Source organism: Solanum lycopersicum, chromosome 2 (genome assembly GCF_036512215.1).
Source record: "Solanum lycopersicum chromosome 2, SLM_r2.1".
NCBI lineage: Eukaryota > Viridiplantae > Streptophyta > Magnoliopsida > Solanales > Solanaceae > Solanum > Solanum lycopersicum.
Window position 1 is genome coordinate 49,603,191 of NC_090801.1, and position 11,167 is coordinate 49,614,357.

An 11,167-nucleotide genomic window follows, 5' to 3' on the forward strand; every position below is an offset into this window, starting at 1 on the left:
ATAAATTTTTCGTCTGCTAAATGGAAAGATATAATCATGTATTTTGTCCCGTTCACACCATTTAATGAAACTTGTTCATTGTATAAGTACGGCGTCAAAGGATCAGAGGGAACAGGGAAAATATTGTGAATTGTTTTCCAACATTGATTTCTTTAACCGAGTATAGTAATGTGGATCCATTTTGAATGAGTTTGTATTTTCCAATTGCAGGATTCCATAATAACGTACTATAGCCAGGATTATATTAAGACCAATCCACTGCATGATTGCACTTCAATACATTCATATTTACTACAGCATAGCATGTAGACTGGGATATGGTCAGATGATGAATAAAGTGAAACAACCTTATGGTGTTACTTCTAATCAAAAAAAGTTCCTATCATCACCTTTATAACACAGAATGTATCATTTTCTACAAAAACCATATGGGAAATAGCAATCAATGAAAAATAGCCAGAAAATAATGCAACAATTAGATAAGAAAAATCAAGTGAAATTGCTACATATACAGAGGAGCATAATAGAACACCTAAATTTTCACAACTGAAAACCTAACGAACCTCAAAATACAATAAATCACCTCAACAAAAATTAGTACTTAACAGTGGGAGAATTATAAATTTCCATCCAAACATTGGGATAAAACAAAAATTAGCACTAAACTGTAGGAGAATTGTAACCGCCAAAACGTTCAACCACATTTCATAAAAATCATAATCAAATCAAAGGGCTTGAGTAACGGACCATCAAAATAGCAAGAGAGAGATCCAAACCCTAACGGAAGTGCATTTTTATTAATCAAAAATTGTTTCCAATAACCGATAGCTTAGTCTCGTTTTGTTAGAATTGAGCTCCTCCACGTACACAAATTTTGAAACACCGCTAATTGATTCTTCCGTTGACACAATTTTATATTGCCGTGTTCCTCCCTGACGATTAACATTAAGGAAGACAATTTTTTGACGATTAGTATCCACACATGATTTATGTAGATGTAACTTGATGAAGTCAGCATCATCGACAGAACTACACCATGATTTGCAACAACTTTTGAATCGAAAAAGAGATTTCACAGGAAGGTTTAATAAGATAGAGTTGACAATATCTTCAGGTAAATTGGGGATTTTTGAGCCGCCGTTCATGGTATATATAACATGGAATGTTACCTCTTTTTTTCTACTTTAATGATGCTATATATAATAACCCACAAGATATTAACTCATTGGATTTAAGTTATATTAGGTCGTTTTTTATTTTTTTTTAATTTTTTTTTTGGTTATATAACATCATAAACAAAACCCAAAAAAAATAAAATAGCTTTAGGCCTCAATATCATGCCTATTTTTTCTCCACTAAAACACTCAATCTTCTGAATCACTTTTTAAATTTTGAATTATTAATTTTAATTAAAAACGTTTCACAACATTTAATATGAAATTTTGAATTTCAAAATTCAAAAAAATTGAAATTTCTGAAAATTGAACCATTGTTCTCTGGTTCTTCTTCTTCTTCTTACTCCATCATCCGTCTATAGTTCTTCTTCTTCTTAATTCATCATCTGTTCTTATTTTCTTCTTTTTTTATTCTTGTTCATTGCTATATTACATCAGCCGTCTCTAGGTCTTCTTTTTCTTCTTACTCCATCATCCGTTTTTTTTTTTGTTCATTGTTCTATTACATCACATTAATAGATCATTTTACTAATAGAAGGATTTATGATTCGGACGATGAAAATTGGAAAGAAAATAGAAAAAAGTTTTTGCATGATCCTATGAATGTTCAGAAGGATTCAAACAAAGATTTTGGCGAATCATCTAAATCAAAGTTTGACAAAATACACCAAAAAGGGAGAAAAGAAGTAGCAACCATTGTTGTTGAAATTAGTAAAAATTTTAGTAAAGGAATCCCATATGTATCATGAATTTTTGAAAATTATTATCATGTATCATAGTACTCAGTGTGTTATAGTGTGTTAGTCGATGCTTTGGTACATGAATTAGATGTGTATCATATGATTTCCTATGTATCAAGAGTTTTTGAAAATTGTTATCATGTATCAGTCAATAAGTTTAATAACTGCGTCATCAAGTGTGCTTGCTGATGCATATCGACTCAGTGTGTTATAGTGTTCAGACGATGCATTGATACATGAATTTGATGTGTATCATATGATTTTCTATGTATCACGAAATTTTGAAAATTGTTATCATGTATCAGTCAATAAGTTTAATAACTGGATGTTCATAAAAATGTCTTCAAACTAGATGATATAATCTTGAATTTTCAAAATTTGAAATTGTTATTCAATTACGTGCTGAATTAATGCTTATTAATGAATTGTTACCGTAATTTAAGCTGTTTTAGATAACAAATTTAAATGTTTCATTTTTCCCCCTTTTAGTCTTAACAGTTTTAAGTTACTGTGTATCATTTACCATGTATCACAACATACTAATGTATCACGCCACAACAATTTTAAGGGATTATTAGTAAATACTAAATTTGTCGGGACAGAATGTAATTATTGTATTACACTATGGGATTCCTTAAATTTATACAAAAAAATAATTCCTTTTTATTTGGTTTTTAGGTGGGGACTTTAATTTATTTTTAGCTACATAAATGGATCATAAAATCTAAAGTAGTTACAAGTTCATATCCAAAAATATTCTAACACAACCAACATGTTGTAAGTTGTGAGGAAGAAATTTCACAGTTTCTTGAGCTCAAGATAATTTAAATTAAGTCAATCTCATATCATTTAAACATTCACCCATTTTAAAAGAATCTTTGATCGAATCCAATTTAGTATTTAATTTAACTTATTTTAAATTATAATAATTAAATAATAATATGTTAAAAAATTATTAAGAATACGCAGATCTTAACTGGGGGTGGCAATTTCAGCTCATATATATAAGTGAAATGAAATCATTTCGCCCATATTAAATTAAATGGACCACTCATATTTTATTTCTTTTTCTTAAATGGGTTAATATGGTCTTCAATCTATTTAAGCTCATACAAATATGAACAAAATGGTTAACATGATAATCTATATCTAGCCATATAAGTGAGAAATGAAATAGAAATTTTTTTTATTTTTGGAAAACAAAAAAAATTAGAATAGGTTGATGGAAGGGGATGCCGAGGTTGGGGGGTGGGGGTAAAAAATTATTTTTTTATTTTTCGAAAACAAAATTTTTTTAGGGGTAGATTGGTGGAAGGTCGGGGGGAGGGTTTGCTTGTGGGGAGGGGTAAAAAAAAATTTTTTGATCAAATCCATATTTGCCCATATTGTAATTCAAACCATTTTTTCTCAATCCATATTTCACCCATCCAAATCCAATCCGATCCAATTCAACCATTTGTCACCCCTAATCATAACCAATTTAACAGAACTTAACAAAAACATAAGATGGCCCGGCCCATGCAGGTATTCGCGTTATTAGCACGACGCTCTAACCAGTTCAAGTAATGTGCCTCAATGTTTATTTGTAGCACTAAGGGAAAATTACGCGGTAAGTAGATATATATTTCCTTTGTCTCATTTTATGTGACACTTTTCAAATTTTGAGATTCAAACAAGTCTATCTTTGATCATAAATCAACTATCACCAACTCTGAACTCAATAGATCTATAAAACCAATATAAAAATCTTGGCAGAAAAGTGGAATAGTTTCAAATGAGACTGCTGCCAAAAAAGAAGAATGCTTGTTTCTTGATGAATCACAAGCATTCTTCTTCTTTCGAAGCAACCACATTTATTTCTTTCTTTAACACTAAACTAAGAGGGTTGATGTTCTCATTGGAAATTACATAAGTAGTACTGAATTGTTCCCAATCTTGATGTTATTGAAACTGATTCTGAGCAAATTCCACAGTTTCTTGACATTGTGATGAAGAAATTAGTAGAAAATTAAGGCAAAGGGAGTAGTGTCTTTTCAAGAATTCTTTTTCTCATTGGTGCTTTTTAGATACTACTCCTTCTCTGTTTCAATTTATGTGAAACTTTTTTATTTTTTGAGAATTAAACAGTTTAAGTTTGATTAAAAATTTACTCATGAAATCTTCATTTTTAAAATGAAATTTATATATTTGTGAGCTCCGTAAAAATTAATATAAGTCATGATCATTGACAATTCAAAACATTTAAAACATAAATGAAAAATTTAGGATAAATAATAAATTTATTTGAATCTTGAAATCTGAAATATGTCACATAAATTGAGACGAAGAGAGTGTTGTATATCTTATCCGTTGTTCATGTAATAAAGATTATTATGTCTAAAAATCTTCCATTGTCATGTCGTTTACAGAAAGTTGGGTAGGATCTTTTGTTTGCTGTGGAAGATAGTCAGAATCGGCCAGTTCTTTATTAAACAAGCATGATTGTCTTCAACTGCAAAAAAAATTGTACGGAGAACTAGTAAGAATTGTGCCTGCCATCCAAGTAACAAAGCAACTTGAAAATAATACAAAGTGAATATAAATTTGGAACATGAATCAAAACCTTGAAACGATCATAATCTCAAACCCAAACTCACTTGTTCAAACCAAATTGTGATAATATGCATAAACTGTTTGCACAAAAAAAGTCATTCAAAGATCTTGAAAGAAAGGCTAAATGAGCTTTGATTGTTAAAGGAATATGGCATGTTATTCCTCAACCTCGTATTACCAAAGCTTGTATCTCTTCTTTAAACCTACCAATGAACCATGTCGAGTCTTTTACATTTTGTGATTCCTGTTTATGCAATAAGTCCAGGCAGTCACACTAGAAGGAAGAGTTAGTTTTGACTTGATGTATATATAGAATTCATCGAAAACCTGGTAATGTATATTTACTGAAAAGCAGATTTCATAGGTAAAAACCTTTCTGACAGAGTATGGTTGATCAAAGTGGTGACTGCGCTTTGATAAATTTTCCGAAGAGTGGATATCATATCATAGGCCGAATGTAATGTTATCCGTGCCCAGAAACATACATACAAATCAATAATCAGAAGAAGATGTCTCTCGAAGGACTTTTCATTGAACCAAGTGATTCTGATTCAGATAACCCTGAAAAACCTCGACAACATGGTCGACATGTTGGTGGTATGGAAAAGAGAGATAACAATATCGACATTCTTTGAAACTAATAAGTGTTAACATAACATTTTATACATATGCAATATCTCCTGAAAGCAATTGTAACAGAGACACAAATGATTAACAAATCACGATATCCATGAGATGTTCTTCTCTATTTCGTGGTTTTGATGTGCATTAGCCTATATATAGTACATGTGAAGGCTGTTAATTGCTCAGGTGACATTGTGATGAACAATTGCCAAGAAAATTCCCTGAATTGACTTTCCTCGTAATGCGACATACAACAAATTCCTCTTCAAGTTGTTTGTGGTAAGTAGCAATGTCATAATCAGGACAAACAGAGCCTTCTTCTTCTTTTGCAGCAGCCACATTTGATTCTTTTAAGACTAAACTAACTAGGCCACATGGAATTACATTATTTGTATGACCAGAATCAATTTCATCTTCTTGTTGCTGCGGAATGTAAGGAACCGTTAATTCGAGTACAGAGGCAGCATAGGCATCAAGTTGTTTGTGGTAATTAGCAATGTCATTATCAGAGCATTCTACAGAGGGAGTTTGTTGATGAACAGAGCATTCCTCTTCTATTGCAGCACACAGTTTTGATTCTTTGAACACTAAACTAACTGGAGCAATGTTCCCATTCAAAATACTGTTTGACTCATGAGATGGAATTACATTAGCAGTACTTAATTGTCCAAAATCTAAATTTTCTTGAAACTGACTCTGAGCAGAAACAGCACCGAATTGTCCCAAATCTTGAAATTGATTCTGAGCAAAAATATCTTGACATTGCGATGAAGAAATCAGTAGAGAATCAACAAAATTCTCTACTTTGTGATCCGAAACCTGCGAAGAATTGACGCTCCTCGTAATGCGACATACAACAAATTCCTCTTCAAGCCGAGTATGACCACGTAATCTCAAGGCCTTGAGTATTTTATCACAAAGACGATATTCTTTCATAATCCACACATGATTTTTTTCCTCAAAACGGAAAGTTTTCTTGAACCCAATCACTGTTTTCTTCTTGTCGTAAACTGGTCTACTATTGTCAATTCCTTTCCATGAGCCGCCACCACCCACAATTCCCCTGTTGAAGTTCTTACCGTTCCCTGTTTTTTTCTTCTTTAACTGAGTAAAAACATGATGATGATCAGTAGCAGTAGTAGTATCGAATATCTGAGAGGGTTTATTGTTGCCATACAAGTCAACAAATTGAAATTGAACAGAGTTACCACTCACAAATTTGACAAGAGAGATCATGAGTTGTTCATCATCAAAATTCATCCCCATATTTTACCAAAAAAAAATGAATGGATTAACACTCCAATTCGCCCTTTGCTGTGCTTTCTATAGAGAGACAAACCGCGTTTTTTAGGATTGGAATCCATTTTTAGAAACTCACACATAATTTTTAGTTTGTGACCGTTGACGAAAAACATCTTTTTTCTTGTTTTTTTTTTTTTTGGTTTTTGTTACTGAAAGGTTTGATGACATAAATAATTTATTTTTCATTTCATTTGTATAAATAAAAATATTGTCTTTGAGAACAAATAAAAGAATTGGCTAATTAACTGTAAAAGAGTCCAATTAAATTAAATTTGGGTTAATGATATTTTTAGACAAAAAGAAAAAAGGAGCGATGAATTTGACATGTTGTACAGTAACTACGCTCATACTCGTGTTGAGTGTTTTGCAAAATATAAAATTTATAGAAGACCTACTATATTGGCTATTGTTTCTTTATTAGAAGGAATAAGAAGCAAAATGTCATATTTCGATTCAGTGCGGGAATCTGAGTACAAAATTATGTGGTAGTCTATGTATGAGATTATCTAGATACATCATCTTTCAATTGAAATTGAATTGAAGCATCAAATATACAATAAATTGTGTGATATGTGATAATCATATTTTTTTAGTGTATCATGAAAAAATTATACATATTGAGGTTAATTAAAATTTATTCATGAGAAGAACTAGGATAACTTTTCACTGGTTATATGAAGACGGGAGAGCAACTGATAGCATTGCTCACAAAAGCTTTAAATGAAACTCGAGTTGAGTATCTTTGCAACAAATTAGACATGATCAATATCTTTGATCCAATTGGAGGAAGAGTGTTTAAAAAATGAATGCAATTATTATATTCCTTGTAATATACATTGACACCATATATCGTAACATAATCTCTAAAAATTTCTATCATTTGAATTAATTACAACAATCAATTTTTCCCTCCTCTCTTTTTTAAACCATTTAACTGACTAATTTTATTGTTACTATAGTATAGTAAGTAAAATTTAATTATCTTAATGCATCAAATAAAAGTTAAATAATTTGACTATTATAATGAAGAAAGTTTAAGTTGGAAATAAGGATATAAATAATATGTACTCCATGTTTTAAGACAGTGTCCTTTGTATTAACATATCGATTTTATCTATTAAACAATAAAATTATAAAGGGTGAAATTACAATAGAAGGCGAGATATCATTGCTAAGAATTTTCAAGACGCCACTATGAAGTATGAATTTGAGTAAGCCGGCTTAATTAACATTATGGATTAATTTAACTTTAATCTAATTCTATACATGTGTCTTTGTACTAATCATGATTTATAAATATATTTACTGTATCACCTTAATTTATGGCTTAACCTTTATAAATTAATGTGATTTTGATGCAAACCCTTGATTTTTCGATTAAAAATAATGTTCTTTTGTACGGATCATATATTTTTTTAACATTCGCCTTTCACAAATTATTGTGTTAATTCTAATGATCCACTAGTGATAATCTTGTACATTTATTCACTAACCATTGCCAATGCCAATATTTAAGAAGCTAATATATAAGATTGAAATAAGTTATTTTTGAGATGTCAAATAAAGTTCTCATCAGGAGAGTAAATAAGTGTTATATTCTTTTTTGCTTAACTAAGACATTATAAGACGTATGTATTCTTTTTTTTCATTATACTTTTTTCCATTAGATTTTATCTTGAAATATTTTAATCAGACACATTATTTATTGACATCTAAGGCATAGTGTTACAATTCGTTTGAACTTGAATGTCCATATGTAACTTCTCTTGCCTATACACACCAATTCTTGATAATTCAAGTATAAATTAAATAGAGTCTTTAGTTAAATCGTAATTTCTCAATGTATCTTTAAATAATAATTGACATAAATATCCCTCTCTATATAAATTAAATGAAGTCTTTAATTAAATCGTGATTTCTCAATATATCCTCAAGTAGTAATAGATAAAAATACCCTTTTCCCCTCCTCAACCTCTCCACTAAATCACTGGACTTGCAAAAAATAAAGATGGCCCATGCAAGTCTCTATTCAAGTATAAATTAAATAGAGTCTTTAGTTAAATCGTAATTTCTCAATGTATCTTTAAATAATAATTGACATAAATATCCCTCTCTATATAAATTAAATGAAGTCTTTAATTAAATCGTGATTTCTCAATATATCCTCAAGTAGTAGTAGATAAAAATACCCTTTTCCCCTCCTCAACCTCTCCACTAAATCACTGGACTTGCAAAAAATAAAGGTGGCCCATGCAGGTCTCGAACCTGCGACCTTCGCGTTATTAGCACGACGCTCTAACCAACTGAGCTAATGGGCCTCAACATTGATTTGTAGCTAACCATTAATTTCATTTTTTCCAAACAGTGCAGTTTTCTTTTCATTTACAAGGAAATAGTTTCATTAAAAAAATAAGGAAAAATGCTCAAATATGCCATTAAACTTTAAGAAAAGGTTCATTTATGCCATCAGTTTAAAAGTTTGGTTCATTTATGTCATTACCGTTTAAAAAGGCTTATTTATGCCATTATTTTTTAACAATGGTTTTGCAAAATCATTTTTGACACGTGACCAATTATAATTCGGCCACGTTATCAATTTTTTAATTAAAAAAATCAAAAAAAAAATTATTCAATTTTGATTCAAATTTTTGATTTTTTATTTAAAAAATTGATGACGTGGCCAATTATAATTTGGTCATGTCATCAATTTTTTTAATAAAAAAAATAATTCAATTTTTTTTTCAGAATTATTATTCTTTTTATTCAAAAAATTGATGACGTGACTGAATTATAATTGGCCACGTGTCAATAATGGTTTTGTAAAACCACTGTTAAAAAATAATGGCATGAATGAACCTTTTCTTGAATGGTAATGACATAGATGAGCCAGACTTTTAATGAATGACATTAATGAGCCAATTCTGAAAGATCAATGACATATTTGAATTTTTTCCCAAAAAATAATTGTAAACCACAAAATAAAGGACTGGTGTAGAAATAAAAGTGATAGTGCATCGACACAAAATAAAATTGGGCAAACAAAATTGTAAGACTGGAGCTGCATCAACTATCACCAACTCTTAACTCCAAAGATGTGTAAAACCAATAAAAATATTTTCGTAAAAAAGTGGGATTGAATCAACTCCATCTTCTCTTGTGGTTGCGGAATGTAAGGAATTAGTGATAATCATGTAGCTTTAGTGTATCATGAAAATTTTTAAATATATTGAGTTTAATTATCATTTTATTGGTGAGAAGATTCAGAATAACTTTTTAGTGGTTATGTGAAGACGGAAGAGCAACTGATAGCATTGCTCACAAAAGCTTTAAATGAAACTCGAGTTGAGTATCTTTGCAACAAGTTAGGCATGATCAATATAACTTTAATCTAATTCTATACATGTGTCTTTGTACTAATCATGATTTATAAATATATTTACTGTATCACCTTAATTTATGGCTTAACCTTTATAAATTAATGTGATTTTGATGCAAACCTTTGATTTTTCGATTAAAAATAAATTTTTTTTTGTACGGATCATATATTTTTTTAATATTCGCCTTTCACAAATTATTGTGTTAATTCTAATGATCCACAAGTGATAATTTTGTACATTTATTCACTAAGCATTGTCAATGCCAACATTTAAGAAGCTAATATATAAGATTGAAATAAGTTATTTTTGAGATGTCAAATAAAGTTCTCATCAGGAAAGTAAATAAGTGTTATATTCTTTTTTGCTTAACTAAGACATTATAAGACGTATGTATTCTTTTTCTTCATTATACTTTTTTTCATTAGATTTTATCTTGAAATATTTTAACCAGACACATTATCTATTGACATCTAAGGCATAGTGTTACAATTCGTTTGAACTTGAATGTCCATATGTAACTTCTCTTGGCTATACACACCAATTCTTGATAATTCAAGTATAAATTAAATGGAGTCTTTAATTAAATCGTAATTTCTCAATGTATCTTTAAATAATAATTGACATAAGTACCCCTCTCTATATAAATTAAATGAAGTCTTTAATTAAATCGTGATTTCTCAATATATCCTCAAGTAGTAATAGATAAAAATACCCTTTTCCCCTCCTCAACCTCTCCACTAAATCACTGGACTTGCAAAAAATAAAGATGGCCCATGCAGGTCTCGAACCTGCGACCTTCGCGTTATTACCACGACGCTCTAACCAACTGAGCTAATGGGCCTCAATATTGATTTGCAGCTAACCATTAATTTCATTTTTTCCAAACAGTGCAGTTTTCTTTTCATTTACAAGGAAATAGTTTCATTAATAAAATAAGGAAAAATGCTCAAATATGCCATTAAATTTTAAGAAAAGGTTCATTTATGCCATCAGTTTAAAAGTTTGGTTCATTTATGTCATTACCGCTAAAAAGGCTCATTCATGCCATTATTTTTTAACAATGGTTTTGCAAAATCATTTTTGACACGTGACCAATTATAATTCGGTCACGTTATCAATTTTTTAATTAAAAAAATCAAAAAAAATATTCAATTTTGATTCAAATTTTTGATTTTTTATTTAAAAAATTGATGACGTGACTGAATTACAATTGGCCACGTGTCAATAATGGTTTTGTAAAACTACTATTAAAAAATAATGACATGAATGAACCTTTTCTTGAATGGTAATGGCATAAATGAGCCAGACTTTTAATGAATGACATTAATGAGCCATTTCTGAAAGATCAATGGCATAT

At 30.0% G+C, this 11,167-nt stretch overlaps 2 non-coding genes across 2 annotated transcripts; both read right to left on the minus strand.

Annotated features, from left to right (window-relative positions):
- Positions 1–8,677: 8,677 nt before the first annotated feature.
- On the minus strand, positions 8,678–8,751 carry TRNAI-AAU (transfer RNA isoleucine (anticodon AAU)). Its single transcript has one exon. It is a non-coding gene; the product is annotated as a tRNA-Ile (tRNA).
- Positions 8,752–10,577: 1,826 nt separating this feature from the next.
- Positions 10,578–10,651, minus strand: TRNAI-AAU (transfer RNA isoleucine (anticodon AAU)). The gene has a single exon. It is a non-coding gene; the product is annotated as a tRNA-Ile (tRNA).
- Between the last annotated feature and the right edge of the window lie 516 nt (positions 10,652–11,167).